General features: G+C 41.8%; 2 long non-coding RNA genes across 2 annotated transcripts; both read left to right on the forward strand.

Moving 5' to 3' along the window:
* The first annotated feature begins 1,003 nt into the window (after positions 1–1,003).
* On the forward strand, positions 1,004–3,559 carry LOC135561791 (uncharacterized). Its single transcript, XR_010459654.1, has 3 exons — positions 1,004–1,096; positions 1,541–1,630; positions 3,272–3,559. It is a non-coding gene; the product is annotated as an uncharacterized LOC135561791 (long non-coding RNA).
* Positions 3,560–4,022: 463 nt separating this feature from the next.
* LOC135561792 (uncharacterized) lies at positions 4,023–12,230 on the forward strand. The gene is made up of 2 exons (XR_010459655.1): positions 4,023–4,453; positions 11,543–12,230. It is a non-coding gene; the product is annotated as an uncharacterized LOC135561792 (long non-coding RNA).
* Positions 12,231–15,890: the final 3,660 nt, after the last annotated feature.

A 15,890-nucleotide genomic window follows, 5' to 3' on the forward strand; every position in this document is an offset into this window, starting at 1 on the left:
AATGAATTAGTTGATTAATTGATTGTTTGGGTTATCATTGATATCCGGTACTGTTAGTTAAGATGGCCGACTACACCAACAAACAGGTGATTGAATTAAATTAAGTTACTGAAGAAAACCGGAACAGAGCAACGAGGAGTGTGAAGACTGAGAACCATCGCTCAGGTAAGAACTACGAAATATCTTTCTCTCTCACACACACTCAGATGCAGGCAAGTAGGAACGCACAAACCAAACACACACACACACACACACACACACACACACACACAAATACCACATTATAGGAAAAATACTTCTGGTTGGTTCAGTTGGTATGGAGCAGGGTGTTCAAAATCTTCTGGGGTCACGTACACTAAAATTTATCAATTCAATTGTTTTACTTCAGGTATTGAACTATTTTGAACTATTTAAACGTGATTCATTGAAAACAACCTTTTTAAACAACACAGTGAACAGGGCTGGAAAAATGAAACCACTCTTAAATGCATAGACAGAACTATGCATGCAAGGACTGATCCTCCACGAGTTGAAAATGATAGTTTCAACAATCTGAGGCTACACAGTGTTTGTTAACAGTTCCATGGTAGAACAAGCTTATATTTTGGGTCCTGATGGGGTTAGAAAGTTAAACTAATCTCATGAGGCATTTACAGAATAAGCTACATACAAGAATCAATGGGGAAATATTATTCATTTAAAAGTAAAAAATAAGATGTGATATAGCAATCGCAGATAGACCCTTTAAATCATGCTTCGGCTATATTGTGTAATTTTGGTAATTTCTTCATACAGTAGCTTCCTGTTTATCTGATGTGAGGTGACCACAAGCTTGAGCAAACTGTTGCTGCCTACCCTCAATCGAAAGAAAACCAATGACGCATTGGAAATGTTTGGCTTTCAGAATTCTAATCATAATCATTAGTGATGTAGGATGATGGTGTGTGTGTTTCTGTAACTGCGTGTGTATGTGTGTGTGTGTGTGCCTGTTCCTCTGCAGAGGGAAGACTAAGTCTCTACAGGCTGGCTGCTGGGTGTTTAGGAGTGCTGTGTGTTTGACAAGTAACTCTCAACCACTCCCTGAGACTGGCTTTCTGTGAGTGAGACTGTGTCCCAAAATGACACTCCATTAGTGCACTGGTCAAACGTAGTACACTAATATAGGGGATAGCGTGCCATTTGGGAATCTAGGGTGTCATTTGGGACCCTATTCCATGTATAGTGCATTACTTTAACCCTGGCCGATAGGATATATATGTATTTTATTATCACACTATAGTTCTGTTCTCACAAAGCAAGGATCACAATTCGTACTTACAGACGTTACATAATTTGTGGGACCAGCAGTGTTTCAAAATTGTTGACACAAAACATGTATGAAAATACCACAACCTCTGTGTCCCAAATATCATCCTATCCTCTTTAAAGTACACTACTTTTGACCTGGGCACTTAAGGCTTTGGTCAAAAGCAGCTCACCATATAAGGAATATAGTGTCATTTGGAACACATCACAGGAACTTCTCTTTTCTTTCTTTCAGCCCGTTCTAATGAAGAGAGAAAACATTTAGAGGCCGGTTACAACACCACTGGTCTGGAGCAAGACAGAGACCAGACAGATACCAGTAGAGGTATCATTGACCTGTGTACAGACAGATACCAGTAGTGGTATCATTGACCTGTGTACAGACAGATACTAGTAGAGGTATCATTGACCTGTGTACAGACAGATACCAGTAGAGGTATCATTGACCTGTGTACAGACAGATACCAGTAGTGGTATCATTGACCTGTGTACAGACAGATACCAGTAGAGGTATCATTGACCTGTGTACAGACAGATACCAGTAGAGGTATCATTGACCTGTGTACAGACAGATACCAGTAGTGGTATCATTGACCTGTGTACAGACAGATACCAGTAGAGGTATCATTGACCTGTGTACAGACAGATACCAGTAGAGGTATCATTGACCTGTGTACAGACAGATACCAGTAGAGGTATCATTGACCTGTGTACAGACAGATACCAGTAGTGGTATCATTGACCTGTGTACAGACAGATACCAGTAGAGGTATCATTGACCTGTGTACAGACAGATACCAGTAGAGGTATCATTGACCTGTGTACAGACAGATACCAGTAGTGATATCATTAACCTGTGTACAGACAGATACCAGTACAGGTATCATTGACCTGTGTACAGACATCATTGACCTGTGTACAGACATATATCAGTAGAGGTATCATTGACCTGTGTACAACAGATACCAGTAGTGGTATCATTGACCTGTGTACAGACAGAGACCAGTACAGGTATCATTGACCTGTGTACAGACAGATACCAGTAGAGGTATCATTGACCTGTGTACAGACAAATACCAGTGCCGGACGATACAAAACCAGTTACTGAGCTGAGAGACCAGTTACAGAGGGAGAGCGACCAGTTACATAGGGAGAGCGACCAGTTACATAGGGAGAGTGACCAGTTACATAGGGAGAGTGACCAGTTACATAGGGAGAGCGACCAGTTACATAGGGAGAGCGACCAGTTACATAGGGAGAGAGACCAGTTACATAGGGAGAGAGACCAGTTACAAAGGGAGATAGACCAGTTACATAGGGGGGGAGACCAGTTACATAGTGAGAGAGACCAGTTACTGAGGGAGAGAGACCAGTTACAGAGGGAGAGAGACCAGTTACAGAGGGAGAGAGACCAGTTACAGAGGGAGAGAGACCAGTTACAGAGGGAGAGAGACCAGTTACAGAGGGAGAGAGACCAGTTACAGAGGGAGAGAGACCAGTTACAGAGGGAGAGAGACCAGTTACAGAGGGAGAGCGACCAGTTACAGAGGGAGAGCGACCAGTTACAGAGGGAGAGCGACCAGTTACAGAGGGAGAGCGACCAGTTACAGAGGGAGAGCGACCAGTTACAGAGGGAGAGAGACCAGTTACAGAGGGAGAGAGACCAGTTACAGAGGGAGAGAGACCAGTTACAGAGGGATAGCGACCAGCTGCATAACGAGAGATCAAGAGAAAACTGACAAAAACCAGTTAGAGGAGCGTTACATTACCCTGACTAAAGAAAGAGACCGGTTTAGTGACAGGGTCAGTCTGTCAGTTTGTTCATACTCTAGGTTCTGAAAGAGTGGTCAGTCTTACTCTGTGTTGTTCATACTCTAGGTTATGAGAGAGTGGTCAGTCTAACTGTGTTGTTCATATTCTAGGTTCTGAGAGAGTGGTCAGTGTAACTCTGTTGTTTCTACTGCAGCTATTGGAGGAGTGGAGGCCCTTATGGTGGTGGAGTGGAGAACTGTGTGGTGATACCTTACTGGTCATCAGGCCAAGGAGAATGGTGGGACTATCAGTGTTCAAATCCACACTACTGGATCTGTGAAAAAGGCTCTTTGTAGGTACTGCTGTTGAAGGAACTCTTTACTATATCTTAGGACCGATTATATGTTTTGGTAGAATTGCTCTATGAACGAGATGTTGGAGAGAAAGACACACACACACACACACACACACACACACACACACACACACACACACACACACACACACACACACACACACACACACACACACACTGAATCATGCACGCACACAAATCAAATGAGGTATATAGAACGCAATAGCTGTTGTCAATGTTAAAATGTACAGTTCATTATGTATCATTTCTTGTAGGCTGTACACAAATCTCTCTCTAGCTCTTTTTAATAGAAACATGTCATGTGACTTCCCATGCTTCTGCTAAGTTTATTTATTTCTTTTTAAATTTCATTATCAATTATTATCATAAATAACTTTTATAATAAGAGGAACAAAGGCACAGATTAATAAATAAAGGAACAATGTCCTCTGAGTTCTACCAGCTTCCTGATTGAATGTGAGTCACGGAGTACGAGCCATAATGTCACATCCTTACGAACAATGTCACATATAGTTATTGCGAAATATGACGTCCTGCTTGAAAGTGATTGGATACTTAAAACATTCTTTCAACTGCAGTGCACCACAGACAGACAACAGAGACACCAATGGAGACGCATATCAGAGCAACTACTCAACTAATAGTCACTGAAGTTAGAATCATACAGTAGATATTACCATTAGGAGTCAGTTAGAAAAGTAATCATACAGTAGATATTACCATTAGGAGTCCGTTAGAAAAGTAATCATACAGTAGATATTACCATTAGGAGTCAGTTAGAAAGGTAATCATTAGTAAGTTAATACTATAAGTAAAAGTTAAAATCATATATACTACAATAAAACGTCAGACAGACTGAATTAGTTGATTAATTGATTGATTGGGGTAATTATTGATATTCGGTACGGTTAGATAAGATGACCGACTACGTCAACAAACAGGTGATTGAATTAAATCATGTTAATGAAGAAAACCAGAACAGAGCAACGAGGAGCGTGAAGACTGAGATCCGTCGCTCAGGTACAAAGAATAATCTTTCTCTCTTTCTCACACACAGATGCAGACAGGTATGAGCGCACAAATCGAACGCACTCACGTATTCTGGCACAATACAGTATAAACAAGTCTATATACAATGTGAGCAAATGAGGTGAGAAGGGAGGTAAAGGCAAAAAAGGCCATGGTGGCAAAGTAAATACAATATAGCAAGTAAAACACTGGAATGGTAGTTTTGCAATGGAAGAATGTGCAAAGTAGAAATAAAAATAATGGGGTGCAAAGGAGCAAAATAAATAAATTAATTAAATACAGTTGGGAAAGAGGTAGTTGTTTGGGCTAAATTATAGGTGGGCTATGTACAGGTGCAGTAATCTGTGAGCTGCTCTGACAGTTGGTGCTTAAAGCTAGTGAGGGAGATAAGGGTTTCCAGTTTAAGAGATTTTTGTAGTTCGTTCCAGTCATTGGCAGCAGAGAACTGGAAGGAGAGGCGGCCAAAGAAAGAATTGGTTTTGGGGGTGACTAGAGAGATATACCTGCTGGAGCGTGTGCTACAGGTGGGAGATGCTATGGTGACCAGCGAGCTGAGATAAGGGGGGACTTTACCTAGCAAGGTCTTGTAAATGACATGGAGCCAGTGGGTTTGGCGACGAGTATGAAGCGAGGGCCAGCCAACGAGAGCGTAATGGTGGGTAGTATATGGGGCTTTGGTGACAAAACGGATTGCACTGTGATAGACTGCATCCAATTTGTTGAGTAGGGTATTGGAGGCTATTTTGTAAATGACATCGCCAAAGTCGAGGATTGGTAGGATGGTCAGTTTTACAAGGGTATGTTTGGCAGCATGAGTGAAGGATGCTTTGTTGCGAAATAGGAAGCCAATTCTAGATTTAACTTTGGATTGGAGATGTTTGATATGGGTATGGAAGGAGAGTTTACAGTCTAACCAGACACCTAAGTATTTGTAGTTGTCCACGTATTCTAAGTCAGAGCCGTCCAGAGTAGTGATGTTGGACAGGCGGGTAGGTGCAGGTAGCGATCGGTTGAAGAGCATGCATTTAGTTTTACTTGTATTTAAGAGCAATTGGAGGCCACGGAAAGAGAGTTGTATGGCATTGAAGCTTGCCTGGAGGGTTGTTAACACAGTGTCCAAAGAAGGGCCAGAAGTATACAGAATGGTGTCGTCTGCGTAGAGGTGGATCAGAGACTCACCAGCAGCAAGAGCGACCTCATTGATGTATACAGAGAAGAGAGTCGGTCCAAGAATTGAACCCTGTGGCACCCCCATAGAGACTACCAGAGGTCCGGACAGCAGACCCTCCGATTTGACACACTGATCTCTATCAGAGAAGTAGTTGGGGAACCAGGCGAGGCAATCATTTGAGAAACCAAGGCTGTGGAGTCTTCCGAAGAGGATGTGGTGATTGACAGAGTCGAAAGCCTTGGCCAGATCAATGAATACGTCGGGGTTGCCTAATCACACATATGAAGTTTTGGAAAGATCTGACTTTTTTAACCCTTCGAAACAGCCCCTGAGACACCAATTATGGCACTTCCGGTTGGCACAGGAAGCTATAAGTCAACACACATCCTCATTCGGGTATGCTTTTACAGAATCCTGAGTTTTAAGTCTTTACGTTAAGAACTGACTGATTTACACAGGGTTGAATGCACTATGTCTATCAAACTGCAGGCAGGGTATGGATATACACTTTTAGGGCGATTTTAACCACTTCCGGTTGGTCCAGGAAGCTTAGAATTAACACAGGTAGACCTCATAGTGGCCTGATGGACTGTTACCGAAGACAGGTTCATACGGCATTCATAACCCATATAGGCTTCAGGTTGAATTTAGGGGTGCAGGCAATGTATTCCTATGGGGAGCGAAGTCAATGCAAACTGTTTGATGTAAACACCTTATTTTAACTGTGAAGGGTTAATGCCACACGGTCAATGTTAGGCTTGCACGGACCGGGAGGACCTTAGGAACGTACCTGAGGTCGAATTGTGCTTCTCACCCTAACGGTTCTCTCACTGTCACCCAAAAGCAAATGACGTTGTGGGGCAGGCTTCATTTTGGGCCTACTTTTCTAATGGTCGCTGCGCTTAGACCGAGCGAGCTACGGTCAAGCGGGATATCTCGTTGAACTCGGCACAGCCTAGGGATTATGGTAATGCCATTGCCTGCTCTCTGTGTCTTTAAGCACCGCACTTTTTTCACTCCATCCTTGCTGTGTGTGTGTGTGTGAGAGCTTTTCTTTGACATCTGTTGGGAGAAATGACTGATTTACAGTTGAGGAGGGTTACCTAGTCACACATGAAGTTTTGGAAAGATGTGACTTTTTTAACCCTTCAAAACAGACAGTGTGACCCAATTAAAGGCACTTCCGGTTGGCACAGGAAGCTATAGGTAAACACATGTCTTGACTGAGGTAGCCTCTTACCGAATACGGAGTTTTAAGTCTTTAAGTTAAGAATTGACTGATCTACACAGGGTTGAATGCAGTCATTTTCACAGTTGCAGGTTATTTACATCAAAATACCTTTTGGGTGAATTTAACCACTTCCGGTTGCTCCAGGAAGCTTAGAATCGACACAGGTAGACCTCATAGTGGCCTGATGGATTGGCATTGAAGACAGGTTCATAAGGCATTATTAACCCACATAGGCTCCAGGTTGAATTTAGGGGAGCAGGCAATGTATTCCTATGGGGAGAGATGTCATTGTAATCTGTGAGATCAAAAAACCCTGTTTTACTGTTAAGGGTTAATGCCACACGGTCAAGGTTATGCTTGCACAGATGGGAGGACCTTAGGAACATTCCTGTGGTTGAATTGTCCTTCTAAACCTAACGGTTCCGCCGTTGTCACCCAAAAGCAAATGACGTTGTGGGGCAGGCTTCATTTTGGGCCTACTTTTCTAATGGTCGCTGCGCTTAGACCGAGCAAGCGGGATATCTCGTTGAACTCGGCACGGCCTAGGGATTATGGTAATGCCATTGCCTGCTCTCTGTGTCTTTAAGCACCACACTTTGTCACTCCATCCTTCCTGTGTGTGTGTGAGGGAGCTTTTCTTTGAGATCTGTTGGGAGAAATGACGAATTTACAGTTCAGGAGGGTTACCTAGTCACACATATTTTTTTTTGTACCTTTATTTAACCAGGCAAGTCAGTTAAGAACAAATTCTTATTTTCAATGACGGCCTAGGAACAGCAGGTTAACTGCCTGTTCAGGGGCAGAACAACAGATTTGTACCTTGTCAGCTCGGGGGTTTGAACTTGCAACCTTCCGGTTACTAGTCCAACGCTCTAACCACTAGGCTACCCTGCCGCCCCATATGAAGTTTTGGAGAGATGTGACTTTTTTAACCCTTGGAAACAGCCACTATGACACCATTTAAGGCACTTCCGGTTGGCACAGGAAGCTATAAATAAACTCATATCCTGATTGGGGTTTGCCTTTACAGAATCCTGAGTTTTAAGTGTTTACGTTAAGAACTGAGTTATTTACAGAGGGTTTAGTGAGTGTGTGTTATTTCAGAAAATCATAGAAAATCACAGAAATCTCGCAGAGCTCCGCAGCACACTTTAAAAAGATTCGTATGAACACCCTGCAACTGGATCTGTAACTGTTTTAAAAAAACACCTATCTTTGAACATCACCAATTTGTCATTGTACGATTTCTCTTAAATGACGATAGATAAATGGCTGGTTCTTTTTTTATTGACACCGGAGACTCCTTGAAATTATTTCTCTATTTTCAATTATTTCTCTATTCTCTATTTTCATTTTGGCCTAGACGCCATCTTGTTCGGGGCCAACTGCCCATTATGCCAAACCTACGCTCACCAAGTTTCGGCTTCGAAATATTTTCCGTTTTGGAGATAAGGCCACGTCGTGATTCGTGATGTTTTGTACAATTGCAATATGATTGTTTATGCCCTCTTGTGGGATTTTCCGGGACAGCGGAAAAATGACCAAAATTTGATTATTTTATAAATGGAAACCGAATGTCGTGAATTTTAGAAACGTTTTCGGACGTCTAGTAAGGGACCGTACATTTGCAATATGGACTTTCTCACTAACCATACAGCAAATGTCAAAATGTTCCCTTAAGGTATGTACAGTAACATAATAGTATTCGGATTAGTTAGTCCTGATTGAAATGTATACATAATTAGTCATCATTGATAAAAAATTCCCTTAACAGTAAGAGACTACTGTTCTATAATAACACTGACCACTCCAAGGTAAGAGACTACTGTTCTATAATAACACTGACCACCCCAAGATAAGTGTTACTGGAATTAAATTCCTACAAGTTTTAACTTCTTGCGTCGAGCCATGCCGGATCCGGTATCGTGACTACAGCCTCAAGCTCATTACCATAACGTAACGTTAACTATTCATGAAAATCGCAAATTAAATGAAATTAATCTATTTGCTCTCAAGCTTAGCCTTTTGTTAACAACACTGTCATCTCAGATTTTCAAAATATGCTTTTGAACCATAGCTAAACAAGCATTTGTGTAACAGTATTGATAGCTAACGTAGCATTTAGCGTAGCATTTAGCGTTAGCATTCAGCAGGCAACATTTTCACAAAAACCAGAAAAAGCATTCAAATAAAATCATTTACCTTTGAAGAACTTCGGATGTTTTCAATGAGGAGACTCTCAGAGAGCAAATGTTCAGTTTTTCCTGAAAGATTATTTGTTTAGGACAAATTGCTCCGTTTTCTGCGTCACGTTTAGCTACGAAAAAAAACCTGTATCCAGGATTGTGTAAATCTATCCGCAAGCTCATTAGCATAACACAACGTTAACTATTCATGAAAATCGCAAATGAAATGAAATTAATCTATTTGCTCTCAAGCTTAGCCTTTTGTTAACAACACTGTCATCTCAGATTTTCAAAATATGCTTTTGAACCATAGCTAAACAAGCATTTGTGTAACAGTATTGATAGAGGCATAATCCTATGCTAGGCTATTTCAGCATGCAACATTTTCCACAAAAACCAGAAAAGCATTCAAATAAAATCATTTACCTTTGAAGAACTTCAGATGTTTTCAATGAGGAGACTCTGTTAGATAGCAAATGTTCCGTTTTTACAAAAAATATTATTTGTGTCGACTAATTGCTCCGTTTTGTTCATCACGTTTGGTTAAGAAAAAAAAAACATTTTTCCAAATTAACTCCATAATATCGACAGAAACATGGCAAACCGATGTTTAGAATCAATCCTCAAGGTGTTTTTCACATATCTATCGACGATAAAATCCATCGTGGCAGTTTACTTTCTCTTCTGAAGAAATGGAACGCGCATGGACCTACAGATTACGCACACAGGACACCGGGCGGGAGACCAGGAAAATGTAGTCTCTTATGGTCAATCTTCCAATGATATGCCTACAAACACGTTACAATGCTGCAGACACCTCGGGGAATAGACAGAAAGCGCAGGCTCATTCCTGGCGCATTCACAGCCATATAAGGAGACATTGGAACACAGCGCCTTCAGAATCTGGGGCATTTCCTGTATGAAACTTCATCTTGGTTTCGCCTGTTGCATTAGTTCTGGGGCACTCACAGATAATATCTTTGCAGTTTTGGAGACGTCAGAGTTTTGTCTTTCCAAGGCTGTCAATTCCATGCATAGTCGAGCATCTTTTCGTGACAAAATATTGTGCTTAAAACGGGCACGTCTTTTTATCCAATAATGACACAGCGCCCCCATAGGTTGAAGAGGTTAATACCCAATTAAATTAAACACTCAGTCCACTTATAAGAATTTGTAAGACTCTTATTTGCATAAAATGGACAGAGACCAGTCTCAAAATCAATCAGCAGTGTTTATTCTTGAGAGTACTGAACATGATACAGTTTACCACAGGTTATAAACTGAAAATGACGTCATTAGTTTTCGAACTGTCCCGTCTCTTCTTTACCCTGGTACAAAGGCAATATCTCAAGCCTTCCCACATCGTCCCACACCAATTTAATATAGTTTATGACGAGCCAAGGGCTTCCTGTGTAGATAAGCATTCTAGCCAGTCTGACGATAAATTCATTCATTTCTACCAAGGAACAGACAGTCATTGTTCTAATTCTTGATTCTATTTACACACATTATATTCAGTACTAGGATTAAAAGAAAATTCATACATCTATACAGTAACATAATAGTATTCTGATTAGTCAGTCCTGATTGAAATGTATACATAATTAGTCATTATTGATAAAAAAATCCCTTAACAATAAGAGACTACTGCTCTGTAATAACACTGACCACCCCAATGTAAGAGACTACTGCTCTATTAACACTGACCAGCCCAAGGTAAGAGACTACTGCTTTAATAACACTCACCTCAGTGTAAGGAGTAGGACGGATTCTCTGGGTTGTTCATAATCCTATGACTACAAGGTGAGATTTTACCATCCAGGTGTGATAGACAAATGGAGGACAGAGGAGCCTCTTAAATAAGAAGTTACAGGTCTGTGAGAGCCAGAAATCTTGCTTGTTTGTAGGTGACCAAATACATATTTCCCACCATATAATTTGCAAATAAATTCAATAAAAATCCTACAATGAGATTTTCTTGATTTTTTTTCTCACTTTGTCTGTCATAGTTGAAGTGTACCTATGATGAAAATTACAGGCCTCTCTCATCTTTTTAAGTGGGAGAACTTGCAAAATTGGTGGCTGACTAAATACTTTTTTGCCCCACTGTACTTACACTGATACTCAAATACACACATACATGTACACATAACCCTAAAACTAACCCTAGCTCCTAACCCTAAAACTATACTAATTCTAACCTTAACCCTAAACCCCCTAGAAATAGTATTTAACACATCCACACACACTTCCACATTCTTCACACTCGCTGTGCTACTCTGTTTATTTTCTGTCCTAATTGCCTATTCACTTTTTTTTGTGTTACTATTTTTATTTTTTATTTAGCAAATGTTTTACTAATTTATTTCTTACAGTTTAACTCTGCATTGTTGGGAAAGGACCCATAACTAAACATGTCATGGTAAAGTCTACACCTGTTCTATTTCGCTCATGTGACAAATCAAAATGTTTATTCATTGTTTACCCTGTAGTTACTGGCACAAACTGCAGCTTGAGAATGATGGTGACACCCCAGCAAATCGGAAGGAGGACTGTGTTGAGCTGAACACAGAAATATGGCGTCCTGGAAACGCACGGAATGACCTGTCATGTTCAGACAATCATTACTGAGAAAGTGGTTTAACAACACCATGACAACAGAGGAGGCTGGTGGGAGGACTGAAAGGAATTTTATAATATCTGTACATTACAATTCTACCGGTGACTGCAAAAGTACAATGATTAATGTTTTGCTTGAGCTTGAGATTAAGAATCAGTGATAGACCTTGCAAGTGCATGAAAAGGTCACCTGTACAAAGTCATATGTTTGTGTGTTGAAACTATACTTTGGGTAACAGATAGATAAAGGGAACCAAATGTTCCTGTTGTTGCTATGTTCCAGTCTTACTTTTGCTTGCAAATGACAGCAAAAATGGGAAGAGTGATTGGGAAGCTAACTGCCAATAACACAATAAGCTGAACTCTGCCTAGCAGAGACATCTTTGTATTACCAACTATTAATTATGAGCTTATATGGTATTAAAGTTAAGGGTGGGGTGATCCTCAGTAGGGGATAAAAAGGGAAAACACCATATTTTGTGATGAGTGTGTTACATGCAAATTACTGTAAGTGTATACTCTGGGTTGCAATCCTTATTAAACAAACTAACCTCTGATCAAGGAAGTTTCCTGTGGTCACTTGTGTGCACATAGGGCAGAATTTCCTTTACAATTCTTGGCAACGAGGATGGGGTGGATAATGGCAGTCTTCAACTGATTCCAGAGTGAAGACAGGTCAACCGTACACGACGGTCAACAGTGACCCAGGGAATTCTCACTCCACATAGAGGTTGGAGCAGATGAAACCCGCCTGAAATCACTGGAGCAGGGGAGACTGTCTACTCTATCCTAAACAAATTTAGATAAGACCTGGATTCTTTGATAATGGGTTAACAAGCTTAGTTTTAAGAAAATGAGCACTAAGTTTTAAGAAAATAGCGAGCTCAGTGAATGAGAGATAGGGGTAGAGTCCTCTTGAAAGAAGGGTCCTTTCTCAAAAAGGGGCGTGAGTCCTCTGAGAGAAGGCTGAATGAGAGATAGGGGTAGAGTCCTCTTGAAAGAAGGGTCATTTCTCAAGAGCTGGGACCAAAGTAACAAAGCGTACTATCAGTAACACACTACGCCGCCAGGGACTCAAATCCTGCAGTGGCAGACGTGTCCCCCTGCTTAAGCCAGTACATGTCCAGGCCCGTCTGAAGTTTGCTAGAGAGCATTTGGATGATCCATAAGAAGATTGGGAGAATGTCATATGGTCAGATGAAAGCAAAATATAACTTTTTGGTAAAAACTCAACTCGTCGTATTTAGAGGACAAAGAATGCTGAGTTGCATCCAAAGAACACCATACCTATTGTGAAGCATGGGGGTGGAAACATCATGCTTTGGGGATGTTTTTCTGCAAAGGGACCAGGACGAGTGATCCGTGTAAAGGAAAGAATGAATGGGGCCATGTATCGTGAGATTTTGAGTGGAAACCTCCTTCCATCAGCAAGGGCATTGAAGATGAAACGTGGCTGGGTCTTTCAGCATGACAATGATCCCAATGGCTTCGCAAGACAGTGGCTTCGTAAGAAGCATATCAAGGTCCTGGAGTGGCCTAGCCAGTCTCCAGATCTCAACCCTATAGAAAATCTTTGGAGGGAGTTGAAAGTCCGTGTTGCCCAGCAACAGCCCCAAAACATCACTGCTCTAGAGGAGATCTGCATCGGGGAATGGGCCAAAATACCAGCAACAGTGTGTGAAAACCACGTGAAGACTGACAGAAAACATTTGACCTCTGTCATTGCCAACAAATTATTGAGATAAACTTTTGTTATTGACCAAATACTTATTTTCCACCATAATTTGCAAATAAATTCATTAAAAATCCTACAATGTGATTTTCTGTATTTTTTTTCTCATTTTGTCTGTCATAGTTGAAGTGTACCTATGATGAAAATTACAGGCCCCTCTCATCTTTTTAAGTTACACCAGCTCTGTCAGGAGGAAAGGCCACAATTCACCCAACTTATTGTGGGATGCTTGTGGAAGGCTACTCGAAATGTTTGCCCAAAGTTAAACAATTTAAAGCCAATGCTACCAAATACTAATTGAGTGTATGTAAACGTCTGACCCACTGGGAATGTGATGAAATAAATAAAAGATTAAATAAATAATTCTCCCTACTATTATTCTGGCATTTCTCATTCTTAACACCCGGCCATCCTACAATCTAAGCTAGATGCCCTCAATGTCAAACACAAATTATCAAGGAACCTACCAGGTACAACCCTAAATCCATAAACACGGGCACCTTCATAGACATCATCATGACCAACCTGCCCTCTAAATATACCTCTGCTGTCTTCAACCAGGATTTCAGCAATCACTGCCTCATTGCCTGCGTCCGTAATGGGTCCGCGGTCAAACGACCACCCCTCGTCACTGTCAAAAGCTCCCTAAAACACTTCAGCGAGCAGGCCTTTCTAATCAACCTGGCCCGGGTATCCTGGAAGGATATTGACCTCATCCCGTCAGTAGAGGATGCCTGGTTATTCTTTAAAAGTGCTTTCCTCACCAACTTAAATAAGCATGCCCCTTTCAAGAAATGTTGAACAAAGAACAGATATAGCCCTTGGTTCACTCCAGACTTGACTGCATATGACCAGCACAAAAACATCCTGTGGTGTTCTGCATTAGCATCAAATAGCCCCCGCAATATACAACTTTCCAGGGACGTTAGGAACCAATATACACAGTCTGTTAGGAAAGCAAAGGCTAGCTTTTTCAAACAGAAATTTGCATCCTGTAGCACTAATTCCAAAAAGCTTTGGGACACTGTAAAGTACAAGGAGAATAAGATCATCTCCTCCCAGCTGCCCACTGCACTGAGGCGAGGAAACACTGTCACCACCGATAAATCTACGATAATCGAGAATTTCATTAAGCATTTGTCTACGGCTGGTCATGCTTTCCACCTGGCTATTCTTACCCCAGCCAACAGCTCTGCACCCCCCGCAGCAATTTGCCCAAGCCCCCCTGCTTCTCCTTCACCCAAATCCAGACAGCTGATGTTCTGAAAGAGCTGCAAAATCTGGACCCCTACAAATCAGCTGGGCTAGAGAATCTGGACCCTCTCGTACTAAAATGATCTGCCGCAGTTGTTGCAAACCCTATTACTAGCCTGTTCAACCTCAGAGAGTGACCAACTACAGATCAGCTACAACAACCTGACTAAAGAGAGAGAACAGTTACAGTCCAGTTATAACAACCAGCTACAGACAAGTTACCACACCCTGACTAAAGATATAGAAAACTTAAAGCCTATTTAACACAACCTGACTGAGGAGAGATATCAGCTAGAGACCAGTTTCAACAACCTGACTAAAGAGAGAGATCAGATACAGACCAGATTCAACAACCTGACTAAAGAGAGAGTCCAGCTACAGACCAGTTACAACACCCTGACTAAAGAACGAGACCAGCTACAGACCAGTTACAACAATGACTAAAGAGAGAGACCAGATACAGACCAGATACAAAAATCTTACTAAAGAGAGAGACCAGTTACATAGGGAGAGAGATGATCTCATGAGAAGGTTCTCTAATCGTTTACTTAATATAAGATCATGACATCAATTGCACATTGCGTTGTTTAATAATAAGAGGTGCATAATAATTAAAAGTTAAATGTTTTTGTCTTGTAGACCAAACCTGTCCTGAAGGCTGGCAGAAGTTGGAATCCAGTTGGTACTTCCTGTCTACTGAGACTGAAACCTGGAAGGAGAGCAGACAGGACTGTCTGAAGAGAGGAGCAGACCTGGTGATCATAAACAGTGATATGGAACAGGTGACAGAGAGAGAATTTTAACAAAAGCACAGATTAATAAATAAAGGAACACTGTCCTTTAACATGGTCTACCAGATTCCTGATCAAATGTGATTGGATCTTTAAAGTGTGACCTGCAGTTGGACAAAGACAGAGGGCAGAGCAGCACGCTGCACACAGGCAGATCCGCACGCTGCACACAGGCAGATCCGCACGCTGCACACAGGCAGAGCCGCACGCTGCACACAGGCAGAGCCGCACGCTGCACACAGGCAGACGCTGCACACAGGCAGATCCGCACGCTGCACACAGGCAGATCCGCACGCTGCACACAGGCAGAGCCGCACGCTGCACACAGGCAGATCCGCACGCTGCACACAGGCATATCCGCACGCTGCACACAGGCAGATCCGCACGCTGCACACAGGCAGATCTGCACGCTGCACACAGGCAGATCCGCACGCTGCACACAGG

Source organism: Oncorhynchus nerka, linkage group LG18, assembly GCF_034236695.1.
Source record: "Oncorhynchus nerka isolate Pitt River linkage group LG18, Oner_Uvic_2.0, whole genome shotgun sequence".
Lineage (NCBI taxonomy): Eukaryota > Metazoa > Chordata > Actinopteri > Salmoniformes > Salmonidae > Oncorhynchus > Oncorhynchus nerka.